The following is an 11,456-nucleotide window of genomic DNA, read 5'->3' as shown; positions in this document are numbered from 1 at the left end:
CTTGGGAGTCAATTTTTGGGTATGATACAATTAAGGTGTATGCTCAATTTTTGATATTCTTAATAGGTTTTGTCAAGCATCCTGTTATGGTCTTTATCATTTAACATGATCTCTCTATAAGCCTTGAAGTGGTAGAAGGATCCCTTGAGAGGGCAGGATATTAACATTTCAGGGAACAGAAACTGGAAATGTGATGGAATCTTCATTATAATTGATCTGTAGAAGCTGAAACATGACCGGTATTCTCCGGGATGTGAACTTTGCCCTTCCTTAGGTAGTATTTGTGCGTGCATGTGGCCAAATCTGTGTTTAGGCACAGCACACAGTTCTTGGACTTGGGCAACTATCTAAAAAGCCTGAAGGCAAAAGCTTTCAGTAAAAGTTTGATAGATAATAAAACAAAATATAAGCATGCATGGCACAGAGCCAGTTGACAAATCCCAGCAGGTTTCTGACAGGCTATGTAAGCGTGTTGTCCTGAAGTATGCTGGTAGTATCTAAACACTACTTGGGTGGTAGTTAAAAGTGAGCTTCCTCACCCCCATGCCTTAAAGGAGGTGAAAAAAAGATGAAAACAGCTGTTGCTGCTCCTTTGCAATGGGAGATGCTAATGGAGAAGTGAGTGGAGTACCAAAGCTCACTCTTGGGGTTCCTGCTCAACAGTGCTCTTGAGACTGGAGTTGTGGCAAGGCAGGCAGCAGCTCTGCGGGGCTGGGTGTGGGGCTTACCTGTAGGTGGGCTGCAAGTGCTCAGAAATCCCTGTAGGTCTCTGTCCCTTGCTGCTAAGGTTTTCCTTGACAGTACAAAGGGAGAAGTGACACCACCTCTGTCCAAGCCTGGTTGGAAAGCAGTTGTGCTGAGAGCAGCCCAGAAGGCAGGCAGATGGGCAACAACAAGCTGAGACGGATGAATGCATCAGAACTCCTTCCTGCATCTCCACTAGAGGGCCGTGCCGGCTGGGGCTGGAGGGTGGAATGTGCCGTGCGGGGCACAAAGCCTCGGTGCTGTCAGACAGATGGCACAAATCAATGCTCAGGATGCTCGGTATTACAAGGTAAGTAACATACCAAGCCTGTTTCCTCAGGTAGGATCTGATTCCTTAGCAGGGTTGAGCATTTGCAAGTGGCTAACGTGTGCTAGGAGAGTGTAAAGGCAGGGGGTTGAATTTTTGCTCTGAAATTGTAGGTTTATGAAGTGGAGTAGCGCCCCACTGGGGAGACCTGTACCACAGTAAGTAAACGGCTCCTGCAGGAAACTCCTGTAAGGACTGTGACCATCAGTAGGGTAGGAGAGAGGGTAAACCTTATCCCTACCTTGCTTTCTAGGCCTACTGGCTGATCTCAGGTTGCAAAAATAGTCTTGAGGGGCTGGATCATGGCTTTTGATGGAGCATGATCAGACCAGCTATTGGAGATAAGTGGCAGTAAGTAAGTTGTCTTCTGAACATTTTACTCCTTTTTTTATTTGTTATGGCTTAAAGATTCTCAAATTTCCTTCTTGGGAAGAATGATTGGAAGCCTTGGGCTGAGTATTATATGAACATCTAATGTTTACCTAAAATGGACATGCTCCCTAGTATTGAAAAACAAGCATTGCTTAAGTAAGCACTGAAGTTGCAGAACAAAGTACAAGTGAAATTGTAGCTATTAATGTTTTATTAATTTATAATGATTTATGTGGAAGACTATTGCTTGAATTTGTACTGGATAAATAAAGAATACTTCTTTTCAATGCAGAGAGGAAAGCTGGGAGCCTTATATAATTGTTCATCTGAAATAATTGCTGAAGTAGGATGTGTATGTTAGGGTGTTACAGAAAGGAAATTTTAGATTTTGAAAGTGGTCCAGATAAATATCTGTAATGCAGGGATGCTTTCTTTCATGCTAATGGCCCTTCTAGTAGTGAATAGGAATTCTCAAGGCTTCCAGTGAAGAGAGTATCAGAGAAATGGCACTTGCTTGGCTTAATACATGAAATTGCTCAAAACCAGAAATAGTTCCGTTTATATTGCAGATTAGCAGCATGCCTCAAATATACTGGGTGCTTCTACAATTATTTCTTTTAAATGCTCTAGCTAATTTGTTGTTAAGATATACGTGAGAAAAGATCTGATGTTATCTGGTATTTAGCCTTTCACCACTTTTTTTAACCAAACCTAAATTTTGTGAGTTTCTATCCGTTCCCATAGAAGATCAATGGTTATTGCTGAAGTTGCACATAAGATGCAATCTTATGTATGAAATCAGAAGGGTAAGTAGAGAATTCTTATATAGCTTCTTAATGTTGAGTTACTTTTCTTTCAGGGATGAACCTCACTAGTGAAATCAGAATGAAAAAATAAATACTGTTTAATCAGTTCACCTTCAAGATATGTATTGAGTGTCATGAAGTAAGTCTTATCTTCTTGCAAAAAAAAAAAAATCTGAGCAACACACACTTCGGAATTTGATGGAAGTCTATGTGACTACACAATTAACTGCTTTCTCTTTTGAGATGCTGCATTCTAATTCAGCCTAGTTACATCTTGTTTTCTTGTAGCTTTTGAAAAATGGTGCACTTCTAAGTTCTTTCTTTTTGCCTTTCGGTTTTGAAGTAATGCGAGTTCATCAGCAGCAAAAGGTCCCCATAAGCTATTTAAAATATTGGAGCAAGAATGTTTCTTGATCACTGTCCTGTGGCTGGTTTTATTAATTTTGATGAAATAATTTAATCAAACCAAGCTTTAAAGCTAAACACAAATACACATAATAGAAAGCATACTGTTTTGAAAGCAAAGTAAATAATTTAATATTTCCCATCTATGTTGTAAGGCCATCTTGATATCTGCAGCACAATGATAATACTTCTGTATTTAAACCAGTTTTAACTGTGTTTCCCTGCCAAGCTTTAACTAATCTACACATCCAGAAATGGTAATGTGATACTGACAGGTCTTGAAACTGGTACAGAATGGATGTAAGGGATGCCCCTTTCTTCCCTGATTTTATCTAAGGATTTTGTTTTGGATATCCCTTTAGAGCTGAGGTGGGCCTTTATAAAGAAGATGGCATTTCCTAACTTTGAAGACTCTTCCATTTAAAAGTCTCTAACTTCAGCTTTAAGGAAACGGCTACAATTTGTCTGAATTCATACTTAACCTGAGCTGTTTGGCCACACCAGCAGGTTAAGGGCTTGGGAGTTCTTTCTCCCTCTTATCTGCATATATATTTCTTTTATTAAGAGGTCTCATCTCCAGTAGCTCTGCAAATCTTTGATACTGATACCTCAGACTGAAAAATATACCACAGGTCTTTGCATTTGATCCTCTGAAGTTGATGAGCAGGGCTTTCACTCAAACCCACAACTTTTTCTGTCCAATACTAGTTAGGTAAGACATTTTGCTGTTAGTGGTAGAAACAGATGTTAATGTGCAAGTGTTCAAGTCCCACACCTACATATCCTAGAGGGGAAGGATGTCTTTTTTTTTTTTTTACTATTATCATGCCTCTTTTATAATACATGTCATGAAAGAGTTGAAAGGAGTTTGAAATTCTCTCCTGTGACAATTTTCTGATTACTCTGCAGTCTTTAGAACAGCTTGAGGATTATGCAGCTCCACTACAGCTGGCCAGTAAACAGTTGTGTTTAGTGACAATTGAGAAATTTTTCATTAAGCAAAGCTGTCATTTTCTTTTGAACCCAAATCTCAAGGTCAGGATTAGATTACATCTGAATACTTTCTAATTTTTTGATTGGGGTAGATAAGAGTTCTAAAAGCTCATTTTGACAAATTCTGCATTTTTCCTCCTATGTCTGCATTCTTTTTGTTTACCTGGTATAAGGCAAGTTCAGTTTTAAGTCAGCCAGTAATGTTTTAACTGCAAGTATTAGGCTGAACTGCATTTCTGTTCTGCTGCAGCTGTGTTCTAGCAGAGCATTACTGTCTATAGCATGGCCAATTTTGTACTTCTCAGAGATGCACTTCATGCATTGTATGCTTCTGGGTTTTTTTTCTTAAATATACATCAAGGAAGTTACAAGTAGCATAGACACAGATTCATACTGTAATTTCTGTTTCAAAGGCATGTTTTCCAGTGTAGAGATTAGTGCTTAGTGGGTGTGTAGAAAAATAAAATCCTCCCTAAAGCTTTGCTTTTGTATACTTACAGAATGCCTCCCCTGAAAATGGAAAAACTGGTGAATGAATTTCACTGCAGTGATTAGCTGTGCACATTAAGATTAGAAGAAAGTTATAGTTTATAGTTGAAGGAATAGAGGGGAACCAACTTGGGTACTTTTTGGGTTGAATGTAGTGTGATTTAAGAATCTGGAAAGGAAACTTTCATCTCCTGAGAAAGAGCAGAAATAGAATGAATTCTAGAACCTTTGATTCTAAAGTTCAGCAGAAAAATTAGGATTAAATCCTGTCCCAATTTGAATAAAATTCTATTGAGCAGGGTTCTACCCAGCATACTGATTTCCAGCTTCCTTTGACTAAAGCCTAAAAAAAGATTAAAGCTCCATGGCAACTACTATCTTAACTCCTGACAGCCATAGTATAAATTACATCTTGGAAAAACCTAATACTGAAAAGTTTTATTTAGGTCACCAGTCAGGCTAGGAAATGGAAGGCTTGTAGATGCCACCCCAAACTTCATTTTGTCCCTTTATGGTATCAGTGAGGCAGAGATATTTGTGGGAGGCAATTTGCATGCATATGCAGTATGAATTTAAAAATCTGACAAGCTTTTGGTGTGTAAACTTGTTTCATACTTCTGGGGGAAAGACTGCAATTTACTTGTGACTGTAACCTTCCAGTAAGGAATACAGCAAGGTTCAACTGGGAGACAACAGCCCAGATAGGGACAATGTGAGGTTATCAAAATAGCTGCATTTTCTGGCAGTGGAGGAACAGTACTGGGTTGGGGTTTTTCGGGTTTTGGGGGTTTTTTGTTTGCTTGGTTGCTCTTGGGTTTTTGTTTGGGTTTTTTTGTATGTTCTGTTTTCAGTTTGGGGGTTTTTTTGGTTGGTTTGGGGGTTTTGTGTGCATGTTTTGGTTGGTTTTTTCTTGTTTGTTTGTTTTTAATGGAGAGGGGAGGGAAATAGATGGAGGTTGTGAATTCATTTGCCCACAGGTGTTCCAGTTGTGCTACAGAAGCAGAGTCTCAGACTTGTATGGAGATACTGCTTTCTTGTTGTTTGAGGTTGACAATGCATAGGTTATCAGTAGTGGGAATGAATATAAATGGACATTAAAAGTCTAGAGTAAACAGAACCTGTGGTAAACAACAACAATGCAAGCCCTCAAATTTCTATTTGCATGAAGACTATCTGGTACTGCTATTTACTTAGTTCCATTTTCTTGTTCTTTGACTACTTTTGACCCTATCCTCTTTGGACTATGTGTTTTTCAGGCCCTGAAGAATGCCTTTAATTGTCTGAGGAATGCTTTATTAGATCCATTAAAATAGCCTGGATAGCCTGGTGGCTGACACAGGGAGGGACTGGTAACCAGGATCCTCAATCCTGTCCTGCAGTGCAGGGAAAAAGCAGGGCAGAGGGGGTGGTTTGCATACTCCCTAGCCTGTCAGCTGCTGCTGGGCAGACAGGATTATTCCAAGGCTCTTTTTGACCTCATCAAATAGCAAAGTTCAAGTCCTCAATATTCTATTTAAAAGGAAAAAAACACCCATCATTTTGCAAATAAAATGAAGATAATATCAAAATTAGATAATGTACTAGATATGTACTGCTTCCATTCAAAAATGTACCAGAGTTGCAGCCCACTGCATTCCTACATTATTGCCTATTTAGAAATTTTGTGCTGAAAATGTTTAACGCTAACATGCCATCTATTACTGGAGAAAGATGAGAAAGAAGCAGTGCCATTACAATCAGTTTTATATGCCTGCAAGTAGGATTGCTTTTGCCTTTTCGTCCAGCAGCTGGAGTGTGATGATCACAGTATAATGTACTTCTTCATAAACTGGATAAATGGTATGCTGATGTTCAAATGGATCCCAAGCTTTTATCCTGTGAACAAATAACAAGAACATACTCAAATACAGATAGATAGGTAGTAAAGTCTGTAAGAAAAAACTAAATATGGGGTTTTTTTCCCAAGGGTGTAATATTGAGATAACAAACAATTGTCAGTTGAACACAGTGAGTTGTTTAAGTTAACCAGTAGAGCTGGGACACAGGAGATGTCACAACTACATTGTTGTACATTGGGAGAGCTTTAAAATATGGTAAAGGATTTTGTATTTCTGAGTATCAGATCATCAGAATTTCTGCATTGGTGAAGAAGTATTTGTATTAATTTCATAAAACTTGGAAATGTTGAATAATAGATGAAGTCATATGGAAGCAGACAATGAAGATTTTTCTAAATAAAAATACATACTTTGGCTATAATTTTCAGTGCGGTAACCTGCAGTCTAATGATAGTATGCACCAGCACGGCAAATTCATCTACATTATGATTACATTTTATGTAGCAATAGAAGGTAAGAATAATTTTGAGTCTTTTCCCTCTTACACAATTAAAATATTTGTAGTAATCTGTAAAGGTACTTCTGGATGATTTTATGTAAAGAACATGCAATAGAATTAGTGATTATCAGACCAGAGCTATTCTAGAGTTGACTTCAGAAGATCTACTTCCCCCTTCCCAAAGCTCTGCCAGACCAGGTAAGTTAACAGAGAATGTGTTCACTCTTACACTGTGCAACTTTTGGCCCTGCTCGCTGTGGGGAGGGTCCTTAATGCATTAGCTGATGAAGCTTTACAGCCACAAGACTTGTCTTCCTGTAAACATGCTCTGCACTTTTGAAATCTGCTTAAGGATAAAAGATGATGCTTTCTTGAAAAGTGACATTTTAAGTATGTAAACTTTAGAAAAATCCCAGATGTTTTGTCACATGCTTGTGGCTGTTGCCACAGAGACAAAATTGGTTGGGGGGAAGCAGGTCAGACATAAGTCTCATATTTAATAAAAGTTTTTTTGCTTACAATCCTCTGTCTTGTATTAGTGATTTGTCATCTGTACTTGATGACATGAGGTGCAATAGCAGAGAAGAAAGCATCCACAGATTTCAAAGGCTTGACTTTGTGAAGTGCACCAGAGTAGCTGAACAGCAGCTTCAGTAACAACCAACTGTAAAAGGCTGTTGAAACTTCTGAGAATTAAATTAACGGAAAAGAAATTTAAAACTTACTCGTAATAATCCAATTCTTGCAGATTCCTCAGAAGAGGAATGTCCTGACAGTACCCAGAAACATTCCTGCATCAATTCTGTTGCTGGATGAAGGATTGAAAAAAAAAAAAAAAAATCTGGTATTTTTGGAACACAGCTTTGAGACAGAAGTTTATTCAAAAAACTCAGTAGGAAAAAGTTGTTAGTGAGTTAAGGTCATGTTAGTATGCTTGCCACTTGGTAAGGCGCCTCCTTGAGCTTTACAGCCAAAGTAAATCTGCATATAAAGGTATATAAAATGTGCCCAGAATATAATTCTAGTTTTCCTTTTTACTAAATGAGGCACAGATTTTAAATGGAATTACCTGATGAATATAAAAATTACATTTTTCCATTCAATTCTTTATAGCTGAAGCTAAGTTCCTTAGGCTGACTGTGCTTTCAAACACCTTTTATTTTCCCACTTACGTAAACTGATACTATTTTCTAAGAGCTTGTGCCTTTTCACTCTGCCCATTTCTCCAAAGGTGGTGTTCAGGCATGCTCTTCAGCAGGTGCTTTATCTCCTATTCAATAGCCTGTAACAGGTAAGATTGAGGTGAAATTTTAAATCATGGCCTTAGCAAAATATGGAATCTGCACATAGAAGGTTCTGTCTCTGTTCAAAGACTGGCTCTATTTAAAAAAACTTAAAAGCCATGAATGTATAATGATGTTGAAAGTGGTTTTTTTGCCTTGAATAGCAAAAATGAGGGAAGACACTGGCTGCAAGCTCCTGAACTAAAGCTAGGCATGCAAATACTGAGTAATGGAGAGTAAGTTCATTCCTGTAAGATACTGCATGTGTTTTCAGCAAAGTTTCAGCCAAGTTTCTACTGAAGGCTTGGTTGCATCAACCAAAAAAACTAACTAAGGTATCCTAATTGAAGTCATCTTACTTAAAGCTCTAAAACATGGCTGACAGAATCCATTAGGTATCTGGGTCAGTCCATGGGAAGTATCTGAAGCAGTAACTGTGGTATTGCTATTTCTGCCATGCTTTTGAATAATGGAATGTTACAAGTTTCAGTTGAAAGTGGTGCTGATATAAACAACTCCATTAAAATAGTTTTGTCATAGTTTTATTTCAGTGTAATATTTCAAGCAGTTCTCTGTTTAAACCTTAAATAAGACCCATTAGAGATCACCATGTGAGCTGTTAGGTTTGGCAAGATCATGAGATGATTGACTGGTTTTCCAATGGCTCTAAATAAATGGCATGCATTACTTCTCTTGGTTGTCTCTCATTACTACTGTTCATGCCTTAAAAATACTAAATTTCTTCTAAGTCTTATTTTGATATGGATATAGACACTGGAATCATGTCACCTTCTACTGGAATCCCACTGGGTAGCTGGGGATGGCTGGCTGCATTTATCACTAAACTTCACTAGATCCCTTTATTTTGTTTGATGCTTGTACGTTCTTCTGTCCAGGGTCTCCCTGTGTTCTTTGTGTCACTGTGATTAGATTTTTAGTCCAGAGTGGAATGATCATCATCTACTTCAGCTGGGAAAAGAGGGGGTCATTCAGAAATAGTCATACCTAAAACCAGAGTGCCATGTAAAGAGAGCAGTGCTTACCAAAGATGATACAAAGCAAAGCCTAATTTCAAGAAAATCATGCAACTCCTTATCAATGAGAGCCCAACATTCCTGCTCATTTCCAGTGTAGAAGATGAGAACATATAAGTAGAAACCAATAGATTTGTGTCATTCCTTGAAGTAGCAAAAACCTTGGCAAGATGACTGACCATGGTTTTATCACAGTGAAAGGATGGAAATGAGTCGACAAAAATGACACAGGAGTCATTTTGTTTAAAAAGATAAGTTTAAGTAATTTTTACAAACATTACAGATCCTTGACTTATCAGCAGAAGCACAAAATCTGTTAACTAATTCTTTGCATTTCAGAACGTTACCTTATCAGCACTAGCCAGCTTCCTAATTTTTCATTTCTGACCAAGTGACATGGTAGAAGAATGTGATGGTTCTGGAGTGTACCATTCATTTAAGAAAAAAGAGGAACATATTCAGGAGTTTACCCATTTTCCATCACTACTCCAAACCCAGTTCTCCTGGTATTATATGTAATTGTCAAGTAGTAGAAATCTGGCTCATTTTTCAGTAATTTTTAAACTTAAAATTTAGAAAAAATAGTAATTTTAAATGTCTTTCAGATAAACATCTAATATTAATTTGATACTAGTCTTAAAGAAGAGCACTTCAATGACTATTTAATATAGTACAATAATCAATGATAAAACCCCCTCGGATGTGAAGAGATTAAGATCAACATGTTGCTAATTTTGTGCCACAGCAAAAAAAAACCCACAAAAACCCACCAAATCTTGTGAGATGAATAAATAGGAAATCTGTTTTCAGACACTGAGTAATTATATGCTATTTAGTTTCGGAAACCACACTTACAGGTGGAGGGAGTTCAAACAAACAAGATAGAGGTGTAGAAGACAATGACTTCTAATGATAGAACTGAGCCTAGAAATGAGAGGACTGAGGTCAGGAATCCTCAGTCATGTGAAAGTTTGCTTTCAAGAGGAAAGGGATAATCTGTCTAAGTGAAAAGGACAATAATTAATGTCGCTTGGATTGACCACTGGAAGTTTAAATAAGACACTAGGGAGAAAACAAAACAAAAAGATGAGCTGTCCAACCAAAGTGACAGTGAAGCACTGGAATATATTACTTTGGAAAGTAAAGATCTCCAGTGACAAAGATGCTACAAGGCAGGCTAGACAATCATGTTGACATCAGTTTAATTGTGACTGATCCTGCTCTTGGGCAAGGGAAATGGATTAGATCAGGAGTTCTTGAGCTGTGAGAAGACAGTGACATATCCTTGGAGGCCCAGGTAAAGCTCCAGGAGAATTTAATCTGGTATTTCTCCTTCTTCCGACCTTTTCCCTTAGAAGTTCCCACTGAAAATCACTTGAAGAATGTTGTACTTAGTCTCAGTCAACAGGATAGGAAGGGAGCAGAGCCATCAGATCCTCCCTACCTAGGGGTGCATTTTGAGCATTGCCAGTGGCCAGCTGGGTGGACACTTGTTCCACGTTCATTGCATTCCCTCAGCAAAAGTGAGCTGAAGGTTATGCTACCCCAGCAGCAGAAAGTCCATGGGGAAGGCTGACCTTTCCCCTTCTAGTGAAATTCAGGTCCCCTACTGAGGAGCATTTAGAGGCACAGGATGTGAGGAATGGTGTCATTTCCCAGGGGTATCAAAACTTGGATCAGGGAGAGGAAGTTTCTATTGATACCTGGCAATTCGGGCAGTGGCTGCGGAACACAACTACCCAGGGACAAGATTCTAGCTATTGTACAGAAGTAACACCTACTTGCTGGACAGAAAATAGGGGTGCTTGTATATATGAAGGACCTATCCCATTACAGTAGAGAGATAGGCCCAATAATAAAAAATGTCAGTACCATTGAAATAAATGACTTCCTAAAAAGGATTTTCAGCTCTGCTTTCTACTTGCTGCACGTAATTAATAAATTAATAACAAAATAATTATATTCTCCACAGTCAGAGAAAATTTGATGTTCAGCTATCTTAAACAGCAAACCTGGATACTTTGCTTTGGTTTCAACCTATTCAAGAAACACTGGAATAACATTTCACAATATTTTCTTTGGTAAGTGTTAATTTTTGGTGGAGGTGAAGTGGGTTGAACATGGGTTGATGGAGAGTCTTTTAGACTAATGATGCTCCTCACAATTTAGATATTTAAACCACACAGAAAGGTGGGAATTCCCTTTCGTTCCAGCTCACCTGCCGGATGGTGGGGCGGCCTCCGAGCCTCCAGGCCCCGCCGGGCCGGGGCCCCTGCCCCCTTCCCCCTTTCCCAACGTTGCGGCACGGACCCTGGGTCGCTGGGAGGGGGAACTGTCCCAGAGCCGCAGGCAGCTAAAACCAGCCATGGACTGCTCACAGCTAAACCCATCCAGCGCGGCTTCTGGGGACCGGCGGGTCCCTCTCCTCTCCATGCGGAGCCGGCGGAGTCAACGGGAGCCAGCAGAGCCTCCTGTCTGCAGCCAGCACACTTCGTGCTGCACTGAAGAAGACACCACACAGCCAGCAACACAGAGGGAGCGAGGCTTTCCCCACCGTAAAGCCCGAACAAGAACACCCTTCAACATGGCGGCTTCAGAGTCAGAGAGAAAGAGAAGTGAGTCACGTGGGACGGAGCTGAGCATGGCGACGGGAGAAAAGAGGGCG

At 39.3% G+C, this 11,456-nt stretch overlaps 1 long non-coding RNA gene across 1 annotated transcript; it reads right to left on the bottom strand.

Annotated features, from left to right (window-relative positions):
* Positions 1–5,047: 5,047 nt before the first annotated feature.
* LOC125326676 lies at positions 5,048–11,103 on the bottom strand. The gene is made up of 2 exons (XR_007203931.1): positions 7,200–11,103; positions 5,048–6,012 (listed from the first exon to the last, which is right to left on the bottom strand). It is a non-coding gene; the product is annotated as an uncharacterized LOC125326676 (long non-coding RNA).
* Between the last annotated feature and the right edge of the window lie 353 nt (positions 11,104–11,456).

Source organism: Corvus hawaiiensis, chromosome 5, assembly GCF_020740725.1.
Source record: "Corvus hawaiiensis isolate bCorHaw1 chromosome 5, bCorHaw1.pri.cur, whole genome shotgun sequence".
Classification (NCBI taxonomy): Eukaryota; Metazoa; Chordata; class Aves; order Passeriformes; family Corvidae; genus Corvus; species Corvus hawaiiensis.
Note: the sequence above shows the minus strand (reverse complement) of the source record. Positions and strands in the feature narration are given on the sequence as shown.